This window comes from Triticum dicoccoides, chromosome 4A, assembly GCF_002162155.2.
Source record: "Triticum dicoccoides isolate Atlit2015 ecotype Zavitan chromosome 4A, WEW_v2.0, whole genome shotgun sequence".
Classification (NCBI taxonomy): Eukaryota; Viridiplantae; Streptophyta; class Magnoliopsida; order Poales; family Poaceae; genus Triticum; species Triticum dicoccoides.
Window position 1 is genome coordinate 426,432,600 of NC_041386.1, and position 27,435 is coordinate 426,460,034.

Here is a 27,435-nt window from a genome sequence, read left to right on the forward strand (position 1 = left end):
ACGCTGCTGGCCGTGCTGCTGTTGACGAAGCCCCCGACCGTAGTCGATGGCGCGCAAATGTGGCGAGGCTCGCCGCGCGACCTTGCAGCGGCCTGGGGGAGCTGATAGCAGAAGGGTGGCGCTCCCGACGCCGCTGCGTCCAGCAGCTCGGCAACATGCTCAAGTAGCATGTCCCGGCCGGTCTCCATCAGCCTGCATCATAGAAGCTCCCTTGCCACTGTGAGTGCCGCCCACATGTTCGCTTGCTCCCGCTGGGAGTGCAACGCTGTTGCTGCGGCGTGACTCGCTGCTCTTACCGCTGCTCGTACTTGCCGCAGGGTGAGGGTGGATGACGCCTGGCCACACTGACCATGCCCGGCGGAGCTTGGTGGCGCCCGTGTCGCTTGGGGTGCGGGGTCGAGACCTTCATGGGCAGGCGGTGCCGTCCAGGCCGGCCAGGCTGCCGAGCGGTCGGAGCCAGCCCTTGGGTCGCCAGACATCGTAGCCGGTGAACATCGGAGAGCTGGTTGGTGGAGAAGAAGCTCCGGCGCACCCCTACCTGGTGCGCCAAATGTCGGATGTGGTGTTCCGGCAAACCCTTAAGGTTCAAACATTGGGGTGCGCGCGAAGTCTTTCCCTCCTACCGATCTATGCTCTAGCTCGCTAGATCTCACGGACGAACTCGACGAACTCGTAACACAGAAAGACACGGGGTTTATACTGGTTTGGGCCACCATTGTGGTGTAATACCCTACTCCAGTGTGGTGGTGGTGGATTACCTCTTGGGCTGATGATGAACAATAGAAGGGGAAGAACAGCCTCTTGAAGTTGAGGTGTTCTTGTGCGTATGAGCTTGTGGTGTGTAGATTCCCTTAAGCTAAGATGAGATGTGATCCGATCCCCTACTATGGTGGTGGCTAGTCCTATTTTATAGAGGCCCTGGTCCTCTTCCCAAATATTGAGCGGGAAGGGAGCCAACAATGGCGGGCTAATTTGAAGGGGGGCAGCTAGTACAAGTTATCCTGACAAAAGGTAGTTTGCGCCTGTGAAAGGCTCTGGGGTGACGCCGTCTTGGGCTCCACGATGACCTCCATCTTGCAGTCCATGGTCTTGGTCTTGTTGCACCGAAATGGAAACCTTTGCCTGAGGCCTCGGTACTCCGCGGCTGCGCTTGCCTCCTTTGCACCTAAGGGGGAACAAGGACGTTGTGCGCGCTGGCGCCCGCCTGGTGTCGATCGTCATGGCTCACGTCACGAGAGCCTCGTGAGGTTCGCCTCGCCTTGATATCTCCGCCCCTCGCGAGCCTGCCTGACTAGGCCGCTCGGGAGGAGGCCTTGCGTCGTCCGCCTCGCGAGGGTCTTGGATGCTTTGTTGATGAAGATGGGCCATACGGCCTGCTAGCTCCGCCACGCCGCGGGCCGCAGGCAGGCAAGTCTGGGGACCCCCGTTCCCAAAATGCGGACATTGTGGTATTTGATCACACTACCGGCTTATCATACTAGTGCAGTAAGGGTGACAACCCAAAGATTGAACACATAATGCCCTATTTAATTGTCATATACTGCTGGCTTACAACACCTTATACAGCAAGGGGTAATATCCCAAGACTTAGAATACAATGCTTCCAAGTATTTAGTATCATCATATGTCAGATTTCGGGTTCCGGCAGACCCTTGAGGTTCGAACACTGGGGTGCGTGTGGAGACTTCGCCTCCTACCTTCCCGCACCCCTCCGCCGTGCTAGGATCTAAACTAAGGAAAGAACAACACAAGAGACACAGGGTTTATACTGGTTCGGGCCACCGTTGTGGTGTAATACCCTACTCCAGTGTGTGGTGTGTGGATTGCCTCTTGGGGGTTGATGATGATGAACAATACAAGGAAGAACAGCCTCGCGAGGGTTTGTTCTTGGCTGAGGCGACGAACTGCTGGGAGGGGTTCAGCCACCTTTCTCTCTCTCTCTCTCTCTCTCTCTCTCTCTCTCTCTCTCTCTCTCTCTCTCTCTCTCTCTCTCTCTCTTGGCCGATCGACTGACCGACCCTTCTAACGAGCCTCTTCCTTGCTCCCTTTTTTCCCCCAGCCATGTGGGTGGCTGGTCCTCTTTATAGAGGCCCTGGTCCTCTCCCCAAATATTGAGCGGGAAGGGAGCCAACAATGGCGGGCTAATTTGAAGGGGGACAGCAAGTATCAGCTATCCTGACAAAAGTGGTCTTCGCCTGCGCAAAGCTCTGGTGATGACGCCGTCTTGGGCTCCACGGTGACCTCCGTCTCGTAGTCCTCCTGGTCTTGGTCTTGTTGCACCGAAATGGCAACCTTTGCCTGATGCCTCGGTACTCCGCGGTTGCACTTGCCCCCTTTGCACCAAAGAGGAAAGGAGGACGCTGCGCGGGCTGGCACCCACCTGGTGCCCTGAGTCGTCATGGCTTGCGTCATGGGCACCTCGTGAGGTACCCCACCTTGATCTCTCCGCCTCCTCGTGAGCCAGCCTGACGAGGCCGTGCCTGAGGAGGCTTCGCATCGTCTGCCCCACGGGGCTTGGCCCCTTGCGAGGGTCTTGGGTTTGTGTTGGTGAAGATGGGCCGTGCTGGGCCCCCCTTTGAGCCATGCCGGAAGCAGCAGGCAGGCAAGTCTAGGGACCCCCGTTCCCAGAACGCCGACAGTAGCCCCCGGGCCCAAGGCGTGCCCGGACTTGGCCGTGCAGGGAGGCGGAAGGGCAAGAGCGAAGCGCCGCGGGCCCAAACAGCCTGCGGCCTTGGGCGCCGCGTGGCGGTTGACTGGACGTGGGTGCCTCAGTAACCGCGTGAGTTGATAAAGGAGTGGCATCCGCCTAGGCCCTGCTTCTTGCTTTCTTCGGTTGCTGCTCAGATCCCCTTTCTTGCGCCTCTCCTTCCTTCCTCCGAGATTTCCAGATCTGCTCTGACCGTGCGGCCTAGGGAGCCATGGCGCCTCGTCAGCCCCCGGCCGCAGCTTGGTACTCGTCTGCCCTGGACTCGCCGAACGTGTCAGAGGCGGGCCTTGCCCGGTTGCGCCGGATGGCGACGGCGTGGGGCATCGACGGGGAGAAGGTGTTCAAGGCCGGCTCCGCCACCCCTGAGGGTCAAAGGAGCACCTTCTATCCGCTCTTCGTAAGTGCCATTGTTGCTGGCCTGGTGCCTCCCTTCTCCGAGTTCTTCTTCTCTGTCCTCCGCCATTACAAGCTACAGGCTCTGCATCTCCATCCCAACTCCGTCCTTCTCCTGGCAATCTTTGCTTATTATTGCGAAGCACATGTTGGGGTGCAGCCCTCAGTGGCCTTGCTGCGCCACTACTTCTACCACCGGACCTCTCGCGGGACTGCTTCCGCGTGCGCGAGCTTCGTTACGTCCGGTGGCGCCATTGCCATCTCGAACTCTAGGAAGAGGATTGAGGGCTTCAGGAGCAAGTGGATCTTGGTGGATGCTGGGCGCATCCACCCTTGGTTGATCCTGCCCACGGAGCAGCCCACGAGCTCCAGCGACTGGGGTCGAGTGGAGCTCACGGATCCCCACGCGAAGATGGTGCTGGAGAACATGGACGCGGATCTGAGGCCGACCGACATGGCAGCGGCGAAGCAGACCGGCGCGTCGCTGCTGAGGGAGTTCCTAGAGCACCGGCTTGCTCCGCTTCGGCAGTACTCGCTTCCAATGTGGACGCCCCGTCTGAACCCCGCGACCTTGGCCGCCGGAGACCTGGCTGCGGTTCTCCAATCTCTGGTTGGGGGCAATGTGGCGAGGCTGGAGGGCGCTCCTACGCCCTTGTTCCTCCGCAACGACTGGGAGCGGGTGGTGAAGTCCATGCCCGTCTTCAACGGGGATGGGCCAGTGCCCCTGGAAGCTCCCGAGGAACCGGTGAACGTGCCCTCCGGCGACTCCAGTGAAGAGGAAGAGGGAGGGGAGCACGGAAAAGGGCCTGACTCCGAGGCGACTGACGGAGAGTCGAGGGCTCCCCTCCCCTGGCGTAGGTCCCGCGTTCTCCGCCTTTCTCCGAATGATGACGACGAGGATGACGACATAGATGACGACGAGCAGGACGGCGGGAGCTCACCTCCGATCCTGAAGAAGGACAGGACCGGGCTGATCTCCCGCGGGTCTCCCCCAGCACCGGGGCGAACCGCAGACGCACCTTCTGCCTCCAACCTTCCCGAGGTCGACCGTTCCAGCCGGCTTTCAGACTTCAAATTTGGGCAGAGGCCGCTTGTGCTCACTGGCGACGACCCGTAAGCATTTGATTCTTGTCTTTATCTCTTGCTCTACTTCTGAGGCTTGACGTCCGCATCTTTGGATAGGTTGGCGCCCGCACCAAAGAAGCCGAAGGGGGCTCCCGAGGTTCCATCCGTGGCGGCACTTCTGCCCGCGAAGGAAGGTGACCGCGACGCACAGGCTTCTCCTGCCCGGTCGTACTCACGAGGTCTGGCTGAGCCTGCTGGGGCGAGCTCTGCCCCCACGGCCCAAGTGGCTCCCGAGGTGCTCTTGCCAGCCGCCGCCACTACAGCTGTCGGGGCGCAGCAGACTCCGCCTCAGGATGCTGCGGCTGCGCTGCCGCCTTCTCCTCCTACTCCACCAACCGCTGTCTCTCCGACTCCTTCTGTCGTTCTGGATCGTGTTGTTGCTGAGCTGGACCGACTGCGGCAGGATCTTCTTGGCGCCGACCCCCGCTTGGTGGTCGGGCGTTTGGAGCTAGCTTCTGGATGGGTTCGCTTCGACGCCTCGATTTGGGCGGCGCTGGTCCAGGCCTCGACGGCATGTGACGAAAAGAAGCAGGCCATCCTGGAGGCGAAGGCTGCCTGTGATGCAGCCTTGGGGGAGGTGGTCGACGTCCGCGGTCGCTGCAAGGCGCTGGAGGACGAGCTGCAAGGTCTGTGGGATCGGCTCGCGGAAGAGGTCCGCCTTCGCCAAGAGCAGGAAGAAGGCATGAAGGCTCGCGAGGCAGCCGTCGAGGGCCAGGAGGCCAAGCTCAGGAAGCGCCGCGACCGCCTAGGTGCGCTGGAGCAGGAGTTGGGGCGAGGAAGGCCAAGCTGGACGGCAAGGCCCTGGTTCTTGCCGAGGACCGCGCAACCTTCACGGAGTTGGAGGCGAAGGCTCGCTCCTCGCTGAGGATGCTTTACGACAGCGGCCTGGAGAGCCCGCTGGCTGGCGCCGAGGACGGCCCCGCCAAGCTGCTTCCCTTCCTGGTTCACGCTCTTGAAGATGTCGCCCTTGGCCTTGGCCCCACGGCCGAGGCCGAGGCGCGTGTCCTGTCTTCTGCAGCACTGATGCGGGTCCTCACCCACATATACCTTCGTGATCCCGGTGTCGACCTCGACAGCCTGCTGGAGCCAGTGAGCGGTGAGTGTGCCGCTGCCGCTGCCGCGGCCGTGAAGGGTCGCGCGGAGGTTCAGCTGGGGATGTTCCAGGCCTTCAGCACCAAGCCGGAGCAAGGCGCTGCCGACCCCGCTGCTCCATGAGGCGAACTCGCTCCGTGCTGCTCCCCCGCCGCCAAGTGACTCCGTCGTGGCTCCTGTCCTGCTTTTAATTCCTGCACACATACCATGCCTTGGGGAGGCGTTTAAACTTGCGTTTGGCATTGAAATAATAGTGTGGACTATAATATTTGCTTTTGAATTCCTTGAGATTAGCTCTTTTCCTTCCTACTTGCTTACGTTCTACGCCGGTAGACCCCGGCCCCGCACGTACCTCACCCAGCAATAGTCCCGACCGGAAACCAGGACGGGACCAAGGAGTGAGGGGCTACGTGACAAGTTAGGCTCCTGAGTCGCGATGCTCAGGAGTCCCCCTTGGCGCACGAACATCAAGTAGGGAGGTGTGATGCGGGTGGATCCATCGTTCTATGTCTGTAGGGCCCGGCCGCGCACGTGCCTCACCCAACGATGGTCCCGACCGGAAACCAGGACGGGGCCACGGAGTGAGGGGCTACGTGACCAGTTAGGCTCCTAAGTCGCGATGCTCAGGAGTCCCCCTTGATGCTCAAACGGCCTTCGTACCTTGGCTCCGCTCGGGGAGAGACGTGCGACAAACCAGGCCTGGGGGGGGCCTGGCCGGGTGGCGTGCGTCTGGGTGTGACCCAGGCACAGCCCCCGTGCCCAGCCCCCTCGCGCGGCACTCCCGAGGGAAGGCGTTACGATGAGGCTAGACACTGAGCTCTGGGCTCCCTGAGGTTGATGCGGCCCGGGGGCAACCATCAGTTGTTTATCACCAGCGCGGAGCATAGTGCTACCGTATGTGTACGGGCATAGCCGCTCCTCGGCAGTGTCGTCAGCCAGCGCGAAGCATGGTGCTTCCACTGGTACGTGGGAGGGGGCCCCCTCCGGGAGGAGCCCCCGGGGCGTGTACAGCCCCGCCTTGACACATGGCTGGCACGGTAGGGCCTGGCGAGGTGTATCTGGGCACCCGTGAGCCAGCGCGGGACTCACGGGGCCCTACCTCTAGGCAGGTTGCGCCTGGCACTGGGCCTTATCTTGTGATGTGTCCCTGCAAATTTGGTTAGATGTCGGCACTCTACGTCCTCGGGTCCCGGCCCTCGAGCTGGTCTCAGCCGTCGCTGGTATGCCATGTCGCGATGCCGTGGACAAGGCCAGAGGGTGAGGGCTGGAGAGCCAGTAAGAGCCCTGAGTCGCGATGCTCAGGTGCCCCCCCTTTAACGTGCAAGTGGTCGGCATGGAGGAGAAGAGGTGTCGTGGACCGGCGTCAAATAATCAAGCATGGTGGTCCTAACGCATGATCGGAAATAAACGCAAACGGGATACATGCCACTGGGCCTGGCCCGAGCGGCTTGGGGATCATGCAGCCTGAGGGGCGCCCCCGACAAGGTAAGCTAATCGACGCGAAATAAAAGGGATACACGCCGCAGGGATGGACCCACGCGGCCTGGGAATAATGCGGCCCCGGGGGCGCTCCCAGCTGGAAGTAAAACTCGAAAGATGTCACCTGATGATGTTTAGGACGAAGGGGTGTTGGTGTAGCAGGCTCGGGGGGCTGCGGGAGCCGATCCTCACGAGCCCCCAGGCCCAGGGGCCTCGGGAGGCTCCGAAGGCGCTAGCGGCTCCTCGCGGGCCATCTCCATCTCTGCCAGGGCTGCAGAACGCCTAGCCTCTCATGCCTCCATGATGCCCCTCATGAGGCGCTGGTACGTGTCAGCCATGTTTGGCAAGCCGTAAGGCAAGCGAACGTAGCTGTGGGGTGGACCTCCGCAGCGCCCCACTCGCGAGAGCCAGAGGCGCTCCAGAGAGGCGACTCGGTTGAGCCCTGGTATGTCGATGCAGACGCGCAGCCCACCATCCTCGCCTGGATGGGGGGCCACTGCTGGTAGGCGGCGGGCGCCTCTCATGACTCTTGACTCCTGTAGCTCCTGAATGGCCTTGCTGACGAACTCCTGTAGGTCTGGATCTCCTTACCTTGCTCCTTCTTGATGGAAACGTGCTTCAAAACACGCCTCCATGTGGTGCCCAAACGCCTCCCTCGTGACCCTAGCTAGGTCGGTGGCCCTCCAGGGGGGAGCCCCCGAGCCCTACCTGAGGAGGGCGCCGGGTGCGCTATCCTATGCGATGGAGGGAGGCTCCCCCTGGGCAGGCGCGGGCCCAGAGGGGCCTGCCTCCTGAGGGGTCGGGCCGGACGACGTCTTCTTCTTCTTGGGGGCGGTCTCGGGAAGCCTCCTACTTCCGCGATCCGGGTCTTCCAGTGATGCGGCCTGAAAGGCTCGTTCTAGGGAACACACCGCGTCCTTCTCTTCACAGGGCACCGTGATGACTCCGCCACTTCCTGGCATCTTGAGGACGTTGTAGCCGTGGTGAGTTACGGCCATGAACTTGGCCAGCGCTGGGTACCCAAGGATGGTGTTGTACGGCAGGCGAATGTGAGCGACGTCGAAGTCGATGAGCTCGGTGCGGTAGTTGTCGCGTGCCCCGAAGGTGATAGGGAGGCGGACCTGCCCAATCGGGACCGTGGAGCCGTCAGTGATACTTGAGAAGGGCTTGGTTGGCTGAAGCTGGCTGTAGGGAACTTGGAGGTTGTTGAACGTCTCCACAGACAGGACGTTGAGCCCTGCCCCGCCATTGATGAGGGTCTTGGTGACCACCACATTGCTGTTGATCAGGGGACAAAGCATCGGGAGGACTCCAACTGTTGCCGCACACTTGAGCTGAACGTGATGGCGCACGCCGACCACCTGAGAGGGCGTGTGGCTTCGAGTCTGGGGAGTACTGCGTTCACTTTGCGGGCGAACTACTTGAAGATGCGCTGAGAGGCTGGGGCTTGAGCTCCGCCCAGGATGCAGGTGATCGCGCGTGGCTCCTGGAAGCCCCCAGCCTCCTCGTCCTGATGGCGGTCCTTGTTTCTCCTTGGCTGCGGCAGCAGCGGTGGGAGGCCTGCGTTGCCTAGCGGACGATCCTCGCGAGGCTGATCCCTCCAGTCTCCCTCGTGAGGCTGATCCCTCCATCCCCTCTCGCAAGGCGGGTCTTGCCAACGATCCTCGCGAGGTTGGTCGCGCCACCCTTGGCGCGGCCCATGGTCTTCCCAGCGTCCTGTGTTTCTTCCTCCTCCTCGACCGTAGCCCCGGTCACCGCTGTCGGGCGACGGCCGATCCTTCCTTCACGCACGGCTCGGAGTTCTTGGCATTCGTTGGTGTTGTGGGTGTGGAGGTCATGGTACACGCAGTACCGGCTGCCCTTGGGAGGTTCGGGCTGATCTCTGCCCCGCTTGGTGTATGGTTCTGCCGCGAGCACTGCAGCCCCCTTGCGCTTCACATCCTTGGCCTTGAGCTTCTTCTCTTCTGGGTCTGCGGCAGGCAGCTCGAGGAGGGAGAGACGCCCCTCCTCAGCCCTGGCGCACTTGTTTGCCAAGTTGAATAGCTCCAAGGAAGTGCACAGGTCTTCATGCATCGCCAGCTCCTCCTTCATCTTGACGTCGCGCACTCCGTCGGAGAGCTGAGATGATGGCCTCCTCAGTCACCTTGGGGATCTTGAGGCGTGCATTGTTGAAGTTCTAGATGTACTTCTGCAGGGTCTCCCCGGGTTGTTGCTTGATGCGGCGCATGTCGCTCACGGCGGGTGGCCGGTCGCGAGTACCTTGGAAGTTGGCGATGAAGCGGGTGCGCATCTCTTCCCAGGAGGAGATTGTGCCTGGAGCCAGGTTCAGGAGCCAGGTGCGGGCCCCGTCCTTGAGCGCCATGGGAAACTAGTTTGCCATGACCTTCTCGTCTCCATTGGCAGCTTCGATGCCCAGCTCGTAGAGCTGGAGGAACTCCGCAGGGTCGGCCGTGCCGTCATAGCGAGGAGGCAGGTCTGGTTTGAACTTGCCGGGCCACGCGACGCTGTGTAGTTCGGTGGTGTAGGCGCGGCAGCCTGCTGTGGCCACGGGAGGCCTTAGGTGACGGAGAGCCTGGTCTTGCATGCCCCCACGCACTGGAGTAGGGGGATGGTCGTGACGTGCTGGAGCAGGGAGCGCCCGGGCAGCTTCTGGTGGGCGAGGGACTTCTTGGCAACTCTGTTCTTGCTGCGCTGGCACCTGACGGAGCGGGTTCCACCCAGGGGCCATGCGCCTTGGAGCCATGGCTCTTCTTGAGGAGGAGGCGGCCGGGGCACCGCCGGAGCCTCTTCGCCCGCGCGGGGCGGGGTGCGGTGCAGCGGAACGGACGGCACGGAAGAGCCCCCTACAGCACGGACGAGCTCGGCGACGCGGTCGAGCCATTCTTTGTAGACGTCGTCGACGGGATGGTAGCGCAGGAGCTCGTTTTCCGCGATGAGTGCAGCCCGAGCCTCCATGGGCGCGCGGAGCGCGCGGGACGAAGATCCAGCTGGGGCGAGTGAGGGAGTTGCGGTGCGGCCGTCTTGTCGCACGGACGGATGCTGGGACGATGCTTGCTGCTCGTCCCCCGCCGGGCCGGTGGCGGCGTTGACGGCAGGTGACGGGGAACAGCGTGGATGCCCGCCGACAGGGGCCGTCTGGGCGACGCGGGAAGCGAGTGCGGCCCGGCGCTCGGCGCGGGCCCGATGAGCATCATACATGGGCGTGACGGTCGGAGAGAACAGGCCGGTGGAAGACGAATTCCGGCACACCCCTGCCTGGCGCGCCAAATGTCGGATTTCGGGTTCCGGCAGACCCTTGAGGTTCGAACACTGGGGTGCACTCGGAGACTTCGCCTCCTACCTTCCTGCACCCCTCCGCCGTGCTAGGATCTAAACTAAGGAAAGAACAACACAAGAGACACAGGGTTTATACTGGTTCGGGCCACCGTTGTGGTGTAATACCCTACTCCAGTGTGTGGTGTGTGGATTGCCTATTGATAATGATGAACAATACAAGGAAGCACAGCCTTGCGAGGGTCTGTTCTTGGCTGAGGCGACGAACTGCTGGGAGGGGTTCATCCACCTTTCTCTCTCTCTCTCTCTCTCTTTTGGCCGACCGACTGACCGACCCTTCTAACGAGCCTCTTCCTTGCACCCTTCCCCCCCAGCCATGTGGGTGGTTGGTCCTATTTATAGAGGCCCTGGTCCTCTCCCCAAATATTGAGTGGGAAGGGAGCCAACAATGGCGGGCTAATTTGAAGGGGGACAGCAAGTATCAGCTATCCTGACAAAATCGGTCTTCGCCTACGCAAAGCTCTAGTGATGACGCCGTCTTGGGCTCCACGGTGACCTCCATCTTGTAGTCCTCCTGGTCTTGGTCTCGTTGCACCGAAATGGCAACCTTTGCCTGATGCCTCGGTACTCCACGGCTGCACTTGCCCCCTTTGCACCAAAGAGGAAAGGAGGGGGCTGCGCGGGCTGGCACCCGCCTGGCGCCCTGAGTCATCATGGCTTGCGTCATGGGCACCTCGTAAGGTACCCCGCCTTGATCTCTCCGCCTCCTCATGAGCCAGCCTGACGAGGCTGTGCCTGAGGAGGCTTCGCGTCGTCCGCCCCGCGAGGCTTGGCCCCTCGCGAGGGTCTTGGGTTTGTGTTGGTGAAGATGGGCCGTGCTGGGCCCCCATTTGAGCCACGCCGCAAGCCGCAAGCAGGCAAGTCTGGGGACCCCCGTTCCCAGAACGCCGACATCATATACTGGCGACTTATAGTCTGCCATCATGGCTGGTTATAAAAACCCAAAGATGCTCAAATATGAGACAGACAGGGCTGCTTGGCCCGATTTGTGAAAACCATATGGTGGTGAAAAAAGGAGTGGTATACATCCGAGATAAATAATACCCAGAAAAAATGAGGCTGTTATAGATCTCCAAAACCAAATCTCAACATAAAACTTCAATGGAACTAGCATGATAGCCACTTGAGTATCCTCTCTTTCCGTAAGCCGGCTCTCACATGACCCAATCGATGTTTTAACCTGGATAAGTTCAGGGTCTTGTGTAAAGATTGACTTTATCGATAGTACACGAGGTCGGAGTAGCATCATGCAAACATGCAGGTTTAACCAAGTTTCAATGAAGGCGGCTTAATAGAGTGGACTCATCCTCGCTATCCTTATGTCGTGCCCTCTCATGACAAACCGGCGTTTTAACCTTAAAGAGTTCAGGGTCTTGTTTAAAAGATTGACTATTAAGAGTTCGGCAGGTCAATTAGGATTACCTGATGGAGAAGCATCTGGCATACAGGCAGGATAACCCAGAAGGGCTACGCCCTCTTTGGTGAATACACCTATGTTTGAACAAGATAACCCAGTTAAGAGGGTAGTAACGTTATGTCCTCTTTGGTGAATACACCTATGTTTGAACAGGAAGCCCCCAAGTGACATATTTGTGAGTTGTGCTCGCCGGGTACCTATGTTTGAGTCGTGCTGTGCAACAAGACTCTCTTTGGTCCTGGTAATCATATGACATGACAATAAAGACTCAGATTCACGCCTTGATGCGGGCTGAATCGGGGAAGGACTTGCACGCTGAGCCGTCACGATGATGTCGGTGCAGATGTCCGGCTCAGGGCCCGGTTCGCCGATCTTGCTGATGAAGACGTGAATCCGCCGAAGGGGACCCGATACCCATACTGGATTGAGTTGGCCTCGGGGCCCCAGCTTGCATCTTCGATGTAGAGCTTGTCGCGACGACTCTTGGTCATCCGGCCCAAAGTGTATCCTTTGATCCCTTCATAGTTTCCCTGTAAGAACTCAAAACCACCATGCACTGGCCCCACGATGGGCGCCAACTGTCATGGAATTGTCACGGAAGATGTCCTATCAGAAGGACTTAGTCATGGAGCCATCACAACAAGGTTACCTTAAAGGGGTTAAATGGGACAGAGGACACAAGGAGTTTATACTGGTTCAGCCCCTTGCGGTGAAGGTAAAGGCCTAATCCAGTTTGAGGTGGTATTGCTTATGTCTCGCTTACTAGGGAGCGAATACGCTTGACCTAGGTTTCGATCTGTTGTTTCTTGTCCCTAAGCCGCCACCGGGTCGTCCATTTATATACACAGGTTGACTCCCAGTGGCTTACAAAGTCCCAGCCGGCTCATAAACAACGTGTCCGGCACGGTGACTAACTACACTTGCCTTACGATACAAGTCATACATATATGGTAGTTTACACTTATGGGCCTTAAGCCGCCTCTGGGCTTTGGGCCCTTTAGTAAGTCTTCATCCTGAACCGTCATCTTTGACATCTTCATTGGCGGGTATAACCATTCGTATAACCCGTCCCCTCCTGGGCGGGTCATACCCAATAGTTATATCCCCAAAAGCGTCCGTCTTCTTCTTGAAGATACATTTATTCTCAGTAGCTTGCCGATCATCGGGCAAGTCCACCAAGTCCACACTTTGTTATCATACATAGATCCAATCTCAGATTTCATGGCCTTAAGCCACTTCATGGAATCTGGGCTCATCGTAGCTTCTTCATAGTTCGTAGGTTCGCCATTTTCTAACAACATGTCTTCCAGGATAGGATTGCCATACCACTCTGGTACGGAACGTGTTCTAGTCGACCTATGAAGTTCAATAGTAATTTGATCTGAAGTTTCATGATCATCATCATTAGCTTCCCCACTAGTTGGTGTAGGCATCATGGGAATAGTTTTCTATGATGTTATACTTTATAATTCGAGAGAAGGTACAATTACCTCATCAAGTTCTACTATCCTCCCACTCACTTCTTTCGAGAGAAACTCCTTATCTAGAAAGGACCCATTTTTAGCAACAAAGATCTTGCCTTCGGATCTGTGGTAGAAGGTGTACTCAATAGTTTCTTTAGGGTATCCTATGAATATGCACTTCTCCAATTTGGGTTCGAGCTTATCAGGCTAAAGCCTTTTGACACAAGTGTTGCATCCCCAAACTTTAAGAAACGACGACTTAGGTTTCTTGCCAAACCAAAGTTCATACGGTGTTGTCTCAACGGATTTAGATGGTGCCCTATTTAACGTGAATGCGGCCGTCTCTAATGCATAACACCAAAATGATAAAGGTAAATCGGTAAGAGACATCATAGAACGCATCAAACCTAATAAAGTACAGTTACGATGTTCGGACACACCATTACATTGTGGTGTTCTGATTGCAGCTGCAACTACGTCGGTATTTCCCCGGAGAGGGAGGGATGATGCAGGACAGCAGCGATAGGTATTTCCCTCGGTTATGAAACCAAGGTTATCGAACCAATAGGAGAACCAAGCAACACAATGTAAATAGCCCCTGCACACAAATAACAACACCTCGCAACCCGACGTGTTAAAGGGGTTGTCAATACCTTTCGGGTAATGGTGCCAGAAATTGGTGCGTGACGGTAAAAAGATTATAATAGATTGAATAAATAGATCACAAATAAAATGAAGTGTAGCAAAGTATTTTTGTATTTTTGGTTTGATAGATCTGAAAATAAAAGCAAGGAAAAAGTAGATCGCAAAGGCAAATATATGAGAAATAAGACCCGAGGGCCGTAGGTTTCACTAGTGGCTTCTCTCGAGAAAAATAGCAAACAGTGGGTAAAAAAATACTGTTGGGAAATTGATAGAACTTCAAATAATTATGACGATATCCAGGCAATGATCATTACATAGGCATCATGTCCAAGATTAGTAGACCGACTCCTGCCTGCATCTACTACTATTACTCCACACATCGACCGTTATCCAGTATGCATCTAGTGTATTAAGTTCATGGAAAATGGAGTAATGCAATAAGAACGATGACATGATGTAGACAAGATATGTTTATCTATATGACAGTAGATATAGATCTCGTCTTTTTATCCTTAGTAGCAACGATACATATGTGTGGGTTCCCTTTCTGTCACTGGGATCAAGCACCATAAGATCGAACCGACTACCGGGCACCTCTTCCCATTGCAAGATAAATAGATCGAGTTGGCCAGAAAAAACTCAAATATCGGAGAAGAAATACGAGGCTATAAGAGATCATGCATAAAAGAGATCAAAGAAACTCAAATACTTTCATGGATCTAAAAACATAGATCTGATCATAAACTCGAAGTTCATCGATCCCAACAAACACACCGCAAAAGAGTTACATCATATGGATCTCGAAGAGACCATTGTATTATTGACGATCCAGAGAGAGAGAGAGAGATGAAGCCATCTAGCTACTAACTACAGACCCGAAGGTATACAAAGAACTACTCACGCATCATCGGAGAGGCACCAATGGAAGTAGCGAAGCCCTCCATGATGGTGTTTAGATTGGATCTGGTGTTTCTGGACTCTGTGGCAGATGGATGAATATTTCGTCGACTCCCCTAGGGTTTTGGGAATATTTGGGTATTTATAGAGAAAAGAGGCAGTCCGTGGGGCACCTGAGGTGGGCATAACCCATCGGAGCGCGCCAGGGCCTCCTGGCGTGCCTTGGTGGGTTGTGCCCCCCTCGGGGCACCCCCAGGTGCAACCAGGGGCCATTTGGACTCCGTTTGATATTGATTTCCTGCGATGTAAAAAACATAGAAAAAACAGGAACTGGCACTGGGCACTATGTCAATAGGTTAGTACCAACAAATGATATAAAATGATTATAAAACATCCAAGATTGATAATATAACAGCATGGAACAATAAAAAATTATAGATACTTTGGAGACGTATCAGCATCCCCAAGCTTAAGTCCTACTCGTCCTCGAGTGGGTAAGTGATAAAGCAGAATTTTTCATGTGGAGTGTTGTTCATCAAGTCATATCATATTCTTTTCTTTATAGCATGGACATTTGGACTTTTATGTGATTCAAAGCAATAGTCTAGTTTTGACATAATAATTTAGATACTCAAGCATATCAACAAGCAATCATGTCTTTCAAAATATCAATGCTAAAATAAGTTATCCCTAGCCCATCATGCTCAAACATTGATCCATTCATGAAACACACCTGAATATTAACTACACCCAATACTTGAGCACGATCATATTGCCTCCTAGTTGGTGCTTTTTATGAGAGAAGATGGAGACTCAAATTTCAAAATAAAAAATGCATAAAGTAAAAGAAAGTACCTTCGCAGAGGGAAGTAGGGATTTGTAGATGTGCCAGAGCTCAAAGCGAAAAAAAATTGAGATAAAAAACATTTTGGGTGGTGTATCCATCCCACCAACGAAAACGGCTTAGAGTTCCGAACACTTTCCATGCTAGATATGCCAAAGGCGGTTCCCAAACAGAAAATAAAGTTTATTCCTTTTTCCACGATAACTTTCACTTTCCATGGCTAACCGTATCCACGGGTGCCTTCCATACCAACACTTTCCAAGGAATTTATTATTTGACAACATAAAGTAAATTCATTTTTTTTCATTTCAGGACTGGGCATCCCTAATAACTTTGCCTTACTCTCGTGCAATGACAAGTGAATAAACAATCATCTTGAGAATAACACATCTAGAATGGAAAATATTAGCCACCCCTCATCGCTCTGCGAGCGAAACAAACACACAAAAGAGAAGTTTATTTTGAAAATTAGAGATGGCACATACAAATTTGCTTAGAACGGCTAAAGAATACCGCATATATGTAGATATAGTGGACTCATGTGTCAAAAATAGTCTAAAGGATTTTGGATGCACAAGTAGAGGTCATACTTAGTGCAAAATGAAGGCTAGTAAAAGATTGGGAAGCGACCAACCAAGAAACGAATAATCTCATAAGAAAGCATTAATTATAATTAGCACCGAATAATGCACCACAAGTAGGATATAATTTTCACTGAATGATTATTGACTTTTGTGCATGCATATGGAATCACAAACCTTAACACTAAGCACAATTACTCATCAACATTACTCACATATCACATCATCATATCTCAAAACTATTACTAAGAGTCAAGTTTATTTTGTCCAATGATCTTCATGACATTTTCTTTACTTTATCCTTCTTGGATATCTATCACATTTGGACTAATTTTCATGTGTTGCTTTTCATAAGCTCAAACAAATATAAGTCAAGATCATGAGCATAACAAATTTTCTTTCTTTCAAAATAATTTAAGTGAAGCAAGAGAGAATTTCTTCAAAATTTTACTAACTCTCAAATAAATCTAAGTGAAGCAAGACAGCATTTCTTCAAAAATACTAAGCACATCGTGCTCAAAAAGATATAAGTGAAGCACTAGAGCAAGTCATAGCTCATAAAAGATTTAAGTGACGCATAGAGACCAATTCTAACAAGTCATGATAAAATTTTGGCTCTCTCAAAAAGGTGTGTCCAACAAGGATTGATAACTTAAAACACAAAATAAAACAAGCAAAGAGATATATCATACAAGATGCTCCAAGCAGAACACATATCATGTGACGAATAAAAATATAGTCTCGAGTAAAATACCGATAGTTGTTGGAATAAAGAGGGGATGCCACTCGGGGGCATCCCCAAGCTTAGTTGGTTGCTCATTCTTGGATAATAGCTTGGGATGTCAGGGCATCCCCAAGCTTAGTCTCTTACATCCTTCTTTCATCCATCGTAAGATAACCCAAAACATGAAAACTTCAATCACACAAAACTCAACAAAGCCTTCGTGAGATCTGCTAGTATAAGAATAATAAACCACTACTATAAGTGATGTATCAAACCAATTCATATTTTGTATTTGTATTATATCTACTATATTCCAACTTTTCTATGGCAAAAACTCATCAAAGAAAACCATAGAGCCATATTTCGAATACAACACAAAGAAAACAGAATCTGTCAAAACAGAATAGTCTGTAGCAATCTGACTATTTCGAATACTTCTATAACTCCAAAAACTCTGAAACATTAGGACGACCTGATAAATTTGTATATTGATCTACTTCAAGTAGAATGGGTATTTTATCGCTCTCTGGTAAAAAATGAAAATTAATTTCGTGAGCGTAAAAGTTTATGTTTTTTCAGCAAGATCAAACAACTATTGCCCAAGAAGATCCTAAAGGCTTTACTTGGCACAAACACTAATTAAAATAGAAAAAACACAATCATAACAGTAGCATAATTGTTCTAACAATCAAGAACAGGAAGCAAAAAGCAAAAATAAATTTTATTCATTGGGTTGCCTCCCAACAAGCGTTATAGTTTTACGCCCTTAGCTAGGCATAAAGCAAGGATCTAAGCTTTGTCTTCTGAAGTTTTGGAAACTTTTCTAAGGGTTTTCTCAAACCCAGGAGGCTCTTTACGCTTCCCCAAATTCTCCAAAAAAAGAAACCATCTTAAGATCCAAAATATACAATCGCTTGTTGCAAAGAGTAATCAGAGTACTCATGTGATTGATACTACCATTGAGGTGCTTGAGGGGTTCATTAAATTTCTGTTTTTCAACCATATGTTTATGCAAATCACCAAGTTTGTCCAGCATTTGGGCTCCCTCGGGGGAGGCGGAATTCCCAGGATTCCCTCTAAGAGTTCATAGGCAGCATTGGCATCCAGAAGTTGTGTAACATCCCAAATTTTCAATTTGGAATGTTATACATAGATCATTCTTGCATATCATATTTTATTGCATTTCATCTCGCGATCCTCGAAATCCTAAGCAACTCAAGGACCCTTGGAGAGAGTTGGGGATTTCCCTGGTTTTCAAATTTGATTTTTATCAAATATTGAAAGAAGGATTTTTGGTTTTAATTATTTTTCCCTCCGAAAATATTTCATATTAAAGTATATGAGAGGAGATAATATGACTTCTCCAAAATAATTGAAATATCGAAGGAAAAATATTAAAGTCAAATATTTGTTTTGGATTTTATTGCAATTTTGTTTGCATTAGAAAAATTGCACATTTTCAAAATTGCATTTTAGGGCGAAGAAAATGTTCATCTCGTTCTAAATATTTTATTTAGACGGTGAAATTTTGTTTTGGCATTTTTAGATTTTTATTTTATTTTCTAGGTTTTTTTTCTGTTCGGTGGAATTGTTTAAAAAAAATCTTCGGGCGCCGACTGGGCCGAAACCCAGCCGGGCCGGCCCATCTTCCCCGCCGCCTCGTCCCGCGCCTGGACAGCGCCACCGCCGCCGCCTCGGACAAAGTCCGAGCCGGACTCCGCCTGCCCGCCGCCTTGCCCTTTCCCCAAGCCACCTCCCCCTCCCCTCTTTAAGTACCCAAGCCCCCCGCCACCACCACCCACCCCGCCGCCCGCAGCCCCGCCACCGCAGCCGCACCACCGCCTCTACCGCGCCTCGCCGCCGCTGCAAAGTCGCCGCCCCGCCGCCTCGCCCCGCCACCGCTCCCGCGTCTCGCCGGACCTGACGAAGTAGCCGTTCGCCGCCTTTTGTTTAAAAAAGAAACCGTTTCGGTTTAAAAAAAACCTAGTTCGTTTTTTAGATCAGTTTGCCGGTTTTTCCCGGTTCTTCTCTTTAGTGGACGATCGTCTGTACGTTTGTTTTAATGAACGGTTTTTGCTCGTTAGTTACAGACAACGAACGCTCGTTCGTTAGCCTGTTCGTCAGCTTTCTTTTATCTGATTTTTCCGCGATTATTTCTGATCACGATTTCTGATCCGATTTCCATTTCACTTTGTCTTTTCGCTCGTTAATCGGAATCAGGTGATTCAAGCGCCTAGATCTTCGTCTCGAGACCCTCTTTCTGTTTAATCAACTTAAACAAGATTTTGCTACTGTAAAATTTGACCTTAGTCCAGATTAGTAAATGGATCATGTTTCTTTCACCGTTTGAGTTTCGTTGCTCCGTTTGATTTGATTCTTTTGGAAACTGGAGTTCTTAAGTTGAACTTTTTGGTAGATCTTCTTATATGAGATTTACCCGTGCTTCTTTGCTTGATTGCTTATGTATGCTATTGTTTGTTTGCGATAGAATTCCCGGAGTGCGAAGCGTGTTATTTGTAGTCCCTAAGTTTCGCGGATCATCAGCAAGGCAAGTAACACTTTGATCATACCCCTTTATCAACCAGTTTTTATGCATTAGTTCCAATCCTCAAACATTGCATGATTCGGATGCCATTAACATGTCGGTTGGGAAGTAGTTGATGAGGTAGAACCTATTGCCCTGCTATATTCAAACCTTGGGAGTTACTTATACGAATCGCTTATATTGCTATGCTATGCTCATAGACGTGGTTTGGGTGAGTGAAATCCATGATAGATGTGAGATTGTTAATTAATGGTTTAACTTAAGGTGGCAACTTGAATGCACATCTAGGTGGATTGAGGCACCTGGAGAACCCAGTGTTGCCTGTATTTTTGGAAATCCCGGGGTTCCGTGTGATTTTCCTATGGACCGCCACCCAGGCTCAAAGGGAACTGAGATGATTCATGCTAGAAACTTCCGTGTGCAGCCACAAGCTATTATGGGCTCTTGCATAGTTGAGTAAGTTACGTGAAGCTCTTGAATAGGTGGATCAGCAGGTAGTGGGTTGAGGTTTGGTATGGTCTACCCGGAGTAGAGAGTTAATGTTCCTGAAAGACTGTGTCTCGGTCATCCGTTTCTCAAACACCATTTAGTGCGAGAAATCCAACGGAGGCGATGGAGTCTTGTGGGGAAAAGTGCGCAAACCTCTGCAGAGTGTACAAACTAATCATGGTTAGCCGTGTCCCTGGTTATGGACATCTTGAGTATCTAGTACTTGGAGTATCTTAAGTATCTCATCACTTTTTAACTTAATATTGTTGGGTTGATAATTACTTTAATTGGGATTGAGTTGGAGGAACCTTCTCAATGATGTTTCAACTACCATGATAGTTAAATTAAAATCTATTACTTTGTTGTAGGCAAAAATTGGGTTTTCACAAAAAACTATAACCATAGAGCTTTCCACCAGCCAAATATGCATGTAGTGATAGCATTATTCTGTTCTTGCTTTACTGTGTTACTCTGCCAGCATATTCCATGTGCTGACCCGTTTTCGGGCTGCGACGTATTATGTTGCAGACTTTTCAGACGAGGAGTAAGGTTCGTTAGATCATTGCCGTGCAGCTCAGCTACGCTGTTGGAGTTGGTGGACTCACTTTATCTTCCAAGCCTTCCACTGTTATCGTATTAGATGGCCTTAAGCCATATTTATTGTAATAAGTTCTCTTTGGAGACATTCGATGTAATAAGTGTGTGATTGCTACTCTGTTATAAATCCTCGAGTACTGTGTGTGTCAGCATTACCGATCCAGGAATGACACTGAAGGACAGAGACTTGACCGTTTGAGGTCGGGTCGCTACAAGATGGTATCAGAGCACACGCTGAGTGTAGGACACGACCATTAAGCTAAAGCCATAGTTCACTATTCTCTTCTCATTTCTGACTCATCTCCATTTTCCACTCTTTAGGATGGCAGATGCAAGGAACAAGTTTGCAAAACCGGATGAAGACACACCTTTTGGACGACACTTGAAGGAAGTCACTAGGTACCTGAACATAGGAATACCAAGCTTCACCGGGACTTACAACACCACTTTACCAGAAGAGGAGCGATGGATGATTCAAGTTCAAGTTCCAGGAAGGACCTTCACGCCAGTCACTAATCCCATAGAGTTTTCCATTGATGCACCAACCTAGAGTCTAGGAAAGATTATGGCAGCTCATATCACCATGGGACGCATTGGAGAAGTTTACCAAAAGGAGCTTAAGGATACTATCTACCAGATCTGTGGGCACCGAGATGAGCAATGGGAGATGATCAGCACCAGGAAAGATAGATCAATTGCAGCTTTCATCCAGGAACTAAACCAGCACATTCGACGCCAGGAGAATCAAATGTGCGTAGGAATGATAGATCTGAAGAAGGCGAAGACAAGGATCATCGAACTGGAAGAAGAACTTAAGTCTACACGTGATGGATACAAGGAGGAAATTGTGACACTATTGGAGAAGAATGACGACCTAATTAAGAAGATCGAAGTATTCATGGGAGACCCCGCACCGGTAGAAGAAGACGAAGAACCCAAGGAGATTCGTCAGGAGGACTACATCATCATCGACGACACCGACTCTGACCTTAGAGATGATGACTTTGAAGACGAAGCTGGAGCAAATATCATGGAGTCTTCAACCAAGGAATATTTTTAGTAGACCACCACATCAGTAGTAGTATTCCACCATGTAAATAGTGTAGTCCGAGCACTTTCGCGATAGTTCTAGACCGATTGTATGCCCTTGCTTGATTGATTGAGTGAAATGATTATGTTTGTCTCATGTGCATATGGGTAATCTCTCCCCTCTAAACCCATCAGATGCCTCCGAGACGTGACCCCAGATTCGCTTTCCCACCCGAGCTCACTTAGTTGATCGAGCAGCAAAATACCCTGATGCAGTTGTTAGTCCAGAACCAAGGCAACAACAACAACAACAACAACAACAACAACAACAACAACAACAACAACAACAACAACAACAACAACAACAACAACAACAACAACAACAACAACAACAACAACAACAACAATCCACCACCACCACCAGTTGACAACTTAACCCATTTTCTGAGGTTGCAACCGCCGGTGTTTTCCAGTAGCACCGAGCCTATAGTAGCAGATGATTGGCTCCGCAAGATTGGAAGGGAGTTAACCACTTCAGGATGTATCGATGCCGAGAAGGTGCATTTTGCCGCACATCAGTTGGATGGACCAGCAGCCTCATGGTGGGAGAATTACACTGTCACCTACCTTATAGCCACGGTGACATGGGATCAGTTTCAGGAAGCCTTCCGTACAACCCATGTCTCAACTGGAGCTATGAGTATGAAGAAGCATGAGTTTCGCAACTTATGCCCGGGGAACCATACTGTAGCTCAGTACGCGGATGAGTTTACCAAGTTATCTCGCTATGCCCCTGATGATGTGGCCACAGATGCCGCAAAGCAGGAGAAGTTTATGGAAGGGCTGAATGATGAGATGAGCATGCAGTTGATGGTGGCAACATTCAACAACTACCAGGAGTTGGTAGATAAGGCTCTTATGATTGAAGGGAAGCAGCAGAAGATTGAGAACCGTAAGAGGAAGTATGGACAAGGGCGGTATAACTCAGGAGCTCAGCAAAAGCCTCGCCTAACCCCGAACTCGGGAGGACTTGTTCATAACCATGGAGGCCACACCCATAATGGAGGAAGTAACCATAATCATACTGGCCCAAGGAATGGGAATGGAAATGGAGCAAGCAACAACCAGAACCGCCCCAATCCAGCCACACCAACCAGGAGAGACCTAAGCCACGTTACTTGTTTCAAGTGCGGGAAGACTGGATACTATGCCACAGAGTGCCCTGAAGGGAAGAATGGAAACGGAAATGGGAGCGTTGGGAAGAAGCCTAATCCATTCAACAAAGGACAAGTGAACCACGTTAACGTGGAGGAGGTTGAAGAGCAGCCAGACGCGGTTATAGGCAAGTTTTTGGTTAAGTCATTTACCGCTCTTGTTCTTTTTGATACTAGTGCATTGCATTCATACATATCAAGGGAATTCGTGGATAAGTTTAAACTACCAACCCAAACCCTTAGGACCCCTCTGTTAGTAAGTTCACCTGGAGCAGAGTATATGGCTAGTCGATGGTGCGACCAGATACCCTTAACCATTGGCAACCATGTTTTTCTGTCCGACCTAATTATCTTGGAGTTACAAGGATTGGATGTGCTATTAGGAATGGACTGGATGTCAAAGTACGGAGGAAGCATTGACTGTGTTAGTAGATCAATTTTCCTCACCACCCCTGAGGGAAAAAGGATCAAGTATGTATCTAGGCATGCGCCAATAAGTAGCCAAGTAAATACCCTCACGGGAGTTGTTCAGGAGGAAGTGCCTGTAGTAAAGGATTACCCGGATGTTTTCCCAGAGGAGTTACCAGGCATGCCACCAGATCGAGATATCGAGTTTTTGATAGAGCTATTGCCAGGCACAGGGCCAATATCCAAGAGACCTTTTCGGTTGCCCGCGAATGATCTAGAGGAGATTAAGAAACAGATCAAGGAGTTATTGGAGAAAGGTTACATTCGACGAAGTTCATCACCACAAGGAGCCCCAGTACTTTTGGTTGAGAAGAAGGATAAGTCTTTAAGAATGGTTGTTGATTATCGGGCCTTGAATGAAGTGAAGATCAAGAACAAGTAGCCACTTCCGATGATCAATGATCTATTTGACCAGCTACAAGGAGCTAAGGTGTTTTTGAAGATCGATTTGCGATCATGATACCATCAGTTGAAGATTCGAGAGAAGGATATACCCAAGATAGCATTCACCACACGGTACGAGATGTATGAATATACGGTCACATCGTTTGGACTGCCTAACGCCCCTGCCTTTTTCATGAGCATGATGAACAAAGTATTCATGGAATATTTGGATAAGTTTGTTGTGGTGGTCATTGATGATATAATGGTATACTCGAAGAATGAAGAGGAACACAAGGAGCATTTGCATTTAGTTCTCGAGAAACTCAGGAACACCAGTTGTATGCCAAGTTCAGCAAATGCGAGTTATGGTTGAAGGAAGTCGAATTCCTTGGACATGTTATATCAGGAGAAGGTATAGCAGTAGACCCCACCAAAGGTTCAGTCAGTCACTGAATGGTTGGCACCCACTTCAGTTAGCGAGATCCGCAATTTTCTTGGACTCAGAGGATAGTATCGGAGATTCATTGAGAATTTTTCCAAGATCGTGAAGCCAATGACAGAATTATTGAAGAAGGATACAAAGTTTAAATGGACGGAAGATTGCGAGGCAAGTTTCCAGGAGCTGAAAAGACGTTTGACTACAGCCCCAGTGTTGACACTGCCAGATATACATAAGGATTTCCAAGTGTATTGCGACGCCTCACGCTTAGGACTTGGAAGTGTGCTTATGCAGGACAGAAGAGTTGTTTCGTATGCCTCACAACAACTAAGCCTCATGAGTTGAACTATGCCACACATGACTTGGAGCTAGCAGCCGTAGTGCATGTGTTGAAGACTTGGAGACATTACCTTATTGGAAACCTTGTGATGTGTACATGGATCATAAGAGTTTAAAGTACATTTTCACACAAAAGGAGCTGAACCTTAGGCAGAGGAGATGGTTGGATCTTATAAAGGATTATGACATGAAGCTGCACTATCATCCAGGAAAGGCCAATGTCGTAGCAGACGCTTTGAGCTGGAAGAGTTATGCTAATACCCTAGAGAGCACGGGATTGCCGAAGGAGTTAGCAGAGGATCTCCGGTAACTTCAATTGGAGATTGTTCCTAGAGGTTTTGTTGCAACAATGTAGGTTCAGTCTACATTGTTGGGAAAGATTCGATAAGCTCAGAAGGATGACAAAGAGATTGTGGAGATAAAAGAGAGAATGAGCAAAGGAAAGGCCAAAGGTTTTCATGAGGATGAGAACGACACCTTATGGTTTGAGGACCGTGTTTATGTGCCCAATAACGCAGAGATCAAGAAATTAATACTTCAGGAGGCTCATGACTCACCATACTCGATACATCCCAGAAACACCAAGATGTATTTGGATTTGAAGGAACATTTCTGGTGGACAGGGATGAAGAAGGATATCGCCAAGTATGTAGCCGTATGTGATCTATGTCAGAGAGTGAAGGCAGAGCATCAAAAGCCAACAGGATTGCTACAGCCTATGCTGATACCCGAATGGAAGTGGGATAAACTTGGAAGGGATTTTATCACCAGATTACCAAGGACCAAATCAGGTTATGATTCTATATGGGTAGTAGTTGACCGCTTGACCAAAGTGGCACACTTTATCCCAGTGAAAACAACTTATACCAGTGCAAAGTTGGCCAAGATATATATGACCAGGATCATATGTCTGCATGGAGTTCCGAGGACCATCGTATTAGATAGAGGAACACAGTTTATCTCAATGTTTTGGCATCAGCTGCACCAGACTTTGGGAACGAGATTGGAGTTCAGTACATCATTTCACCCGCAGACAGATGGACAGACCGAGAGAGTCAACCAGATTCTGGAGGACATGTTGAGGACCTGTGCGCTAGATTATGGATCTAGTTGGGATGACATTCTGCCTTACGCAGAGTTGTCATACAACAATAGTTACCAAGCCAGTCTAAAGATGGCACCGTTTGAAGCCTTGTATGGACGAAGGTGCAGAACACCATTGATGTGGGATGAAGTTGGAGACTGACAGTTGTTTGGACTAGACTTGATCCAAGAGTCTGAGGAGAAGGTTAAACTGATTCGAGATAGACTAAAGATAGCTCAGTCCAGACAGAAGAGTTATGCAGATTCCAAACGCAAGGGGGTAACCTATGAAATTGGAGATAGAGCATATCTGCGAGTATCACCTTTGCGAGGAGTGAAACGTTTTGGGGTTAAGGGAAAGTTAGCCCCGAGATTTGTAGGACCGTATCGTGTTTTGGAACGGACAGGAGAAGTTGCCAACAAGTTGGAGTTACCTGAAGGACTGTCAGGAGTTCACGATGTGTTTCACGTTTCCCAGTTGAAGAAGTGCCATGCTGAGATGGACGATATACTGCTAAGAGATACCGTACCCTTGGAGGCGATTCAGTTGGACAACGATTTGACTTATGAGGAGAAGCCAGTCAAGATTTTGGAGTTCGCCAATCGAGTCACCAGCAGCAAGGTTATCAAGTTTTGCAAAGTTCAGTGGAGCCACCACACCGAGGATGAAGCCACCTGGGAACGAGAGGATGATCTTCGCAAAGACCACCCACACCTATTTTCTAGCCAACCCGAATCTCGAGGGCAAGATTCATCTTAAGGGGGGTAGGTTTGCAACATCCCAAATTTTCAATTTGGAATATTATACATAGATCATTCTTGCATATCATATTTTATTGCATTTCGTCTCACGATCCTCGAAATCCTAAGAAACTCAAGGACCCTCGGAGAGAGTTGGGGATTTCCCCGGTTTTCAAATTTGATTTTTATCAAATATTGAAACAAGGATTTTTGGTTTTAATTATTTTTCCCTCCGAAAATATTTCATATTAAAGTATATGGGAGGAGATAATATGACTTCTCCAACATAATTGAAATATTGGAGGAAAAATATTAAAATCAAATATTTGTTTTTAATTGGATTTTATTGCAATTTTGTTTGCATTAGAAAAATTGCACGTTTCCAAAATTGCATTTTAGGGCCAAGAAAATGTTCATCTCGTTCTAAATATTTTATTTAGAGGGTGAAAATTTGTTTTGGCATTTTCAGTTTTTTATTTTATTTTCTAGGATTTTTTTCCTGTTCGGCGGAATTGTTTAAAAAAAATCTTCGGGCGCCGACTGGGCCGAAACCCAGCCGGGCCGGCCCATCTTCCCCGCCGCCTCATCCCGTGCTAGGACAGCACCGCCGCCGCCGCCGACTTGGATGGAGTCCGAGCCGGACTCCGCCTCCCCGCCGCCTTGCCCCTCCCCCAAGCCACCTCCCCCTCCCCTCTTTAAATACCCAAGCCCCCCCGCCACCACCACCCACCCTGCCGCCCGCAGCCCCGCCACCACAGTCGCGCCGCCGCCTCGCCCCGCCGCCGCTCCCACGTCTCGCCGGACCAGACAAGGTAGCCGCTCGCCGCCGTTTTTTTAAAGAAACTGTTTCGTTTTTTTAAAAACCTAGTTGATTTTTTTAGATCGGTTCACCGGTTTTTCCCGATTCTTCTCTTTAGTGGATGTTCGTCCGTACGTTCATTTTAACGAACGGTTTTCGCTCGTTAGTTACATACAACGAATGCTCGTTCATTAGCCTGTTCGTCGGCTTTCTTTTATCGGATTTTTCCACGATTATTTCTGATCGCGATTTCTGATCCGATTTCCGTTTCAGTTTGTCTTTTTGCTCGTTTATCGGAATCAGACGATTCAAGCGCCTAGATCTTCGTCTCGAGACCCTCTTTCTGTTTAATCAACTTAAACAGGATTTTGCTACTGTAAAATTTGACCTTAGTCCAGATTAGTAAACGGATCATGTTTCTTTCGCCGTTTGAGTTTCGTTGCTCCGTTTGATTTGATTCTTTTTGCAACCGGAGTACTTAAGTTGAACTTTCTGGTAGAACTTCTTATTTGATATTTACTCGTGCTTCTTTTCTTGATTGCTTATGTATGCTATTGTTTGTTTTCGATAGAATTCCTGGAGTGCGAACAGTGTTATTTGGAGTCCCT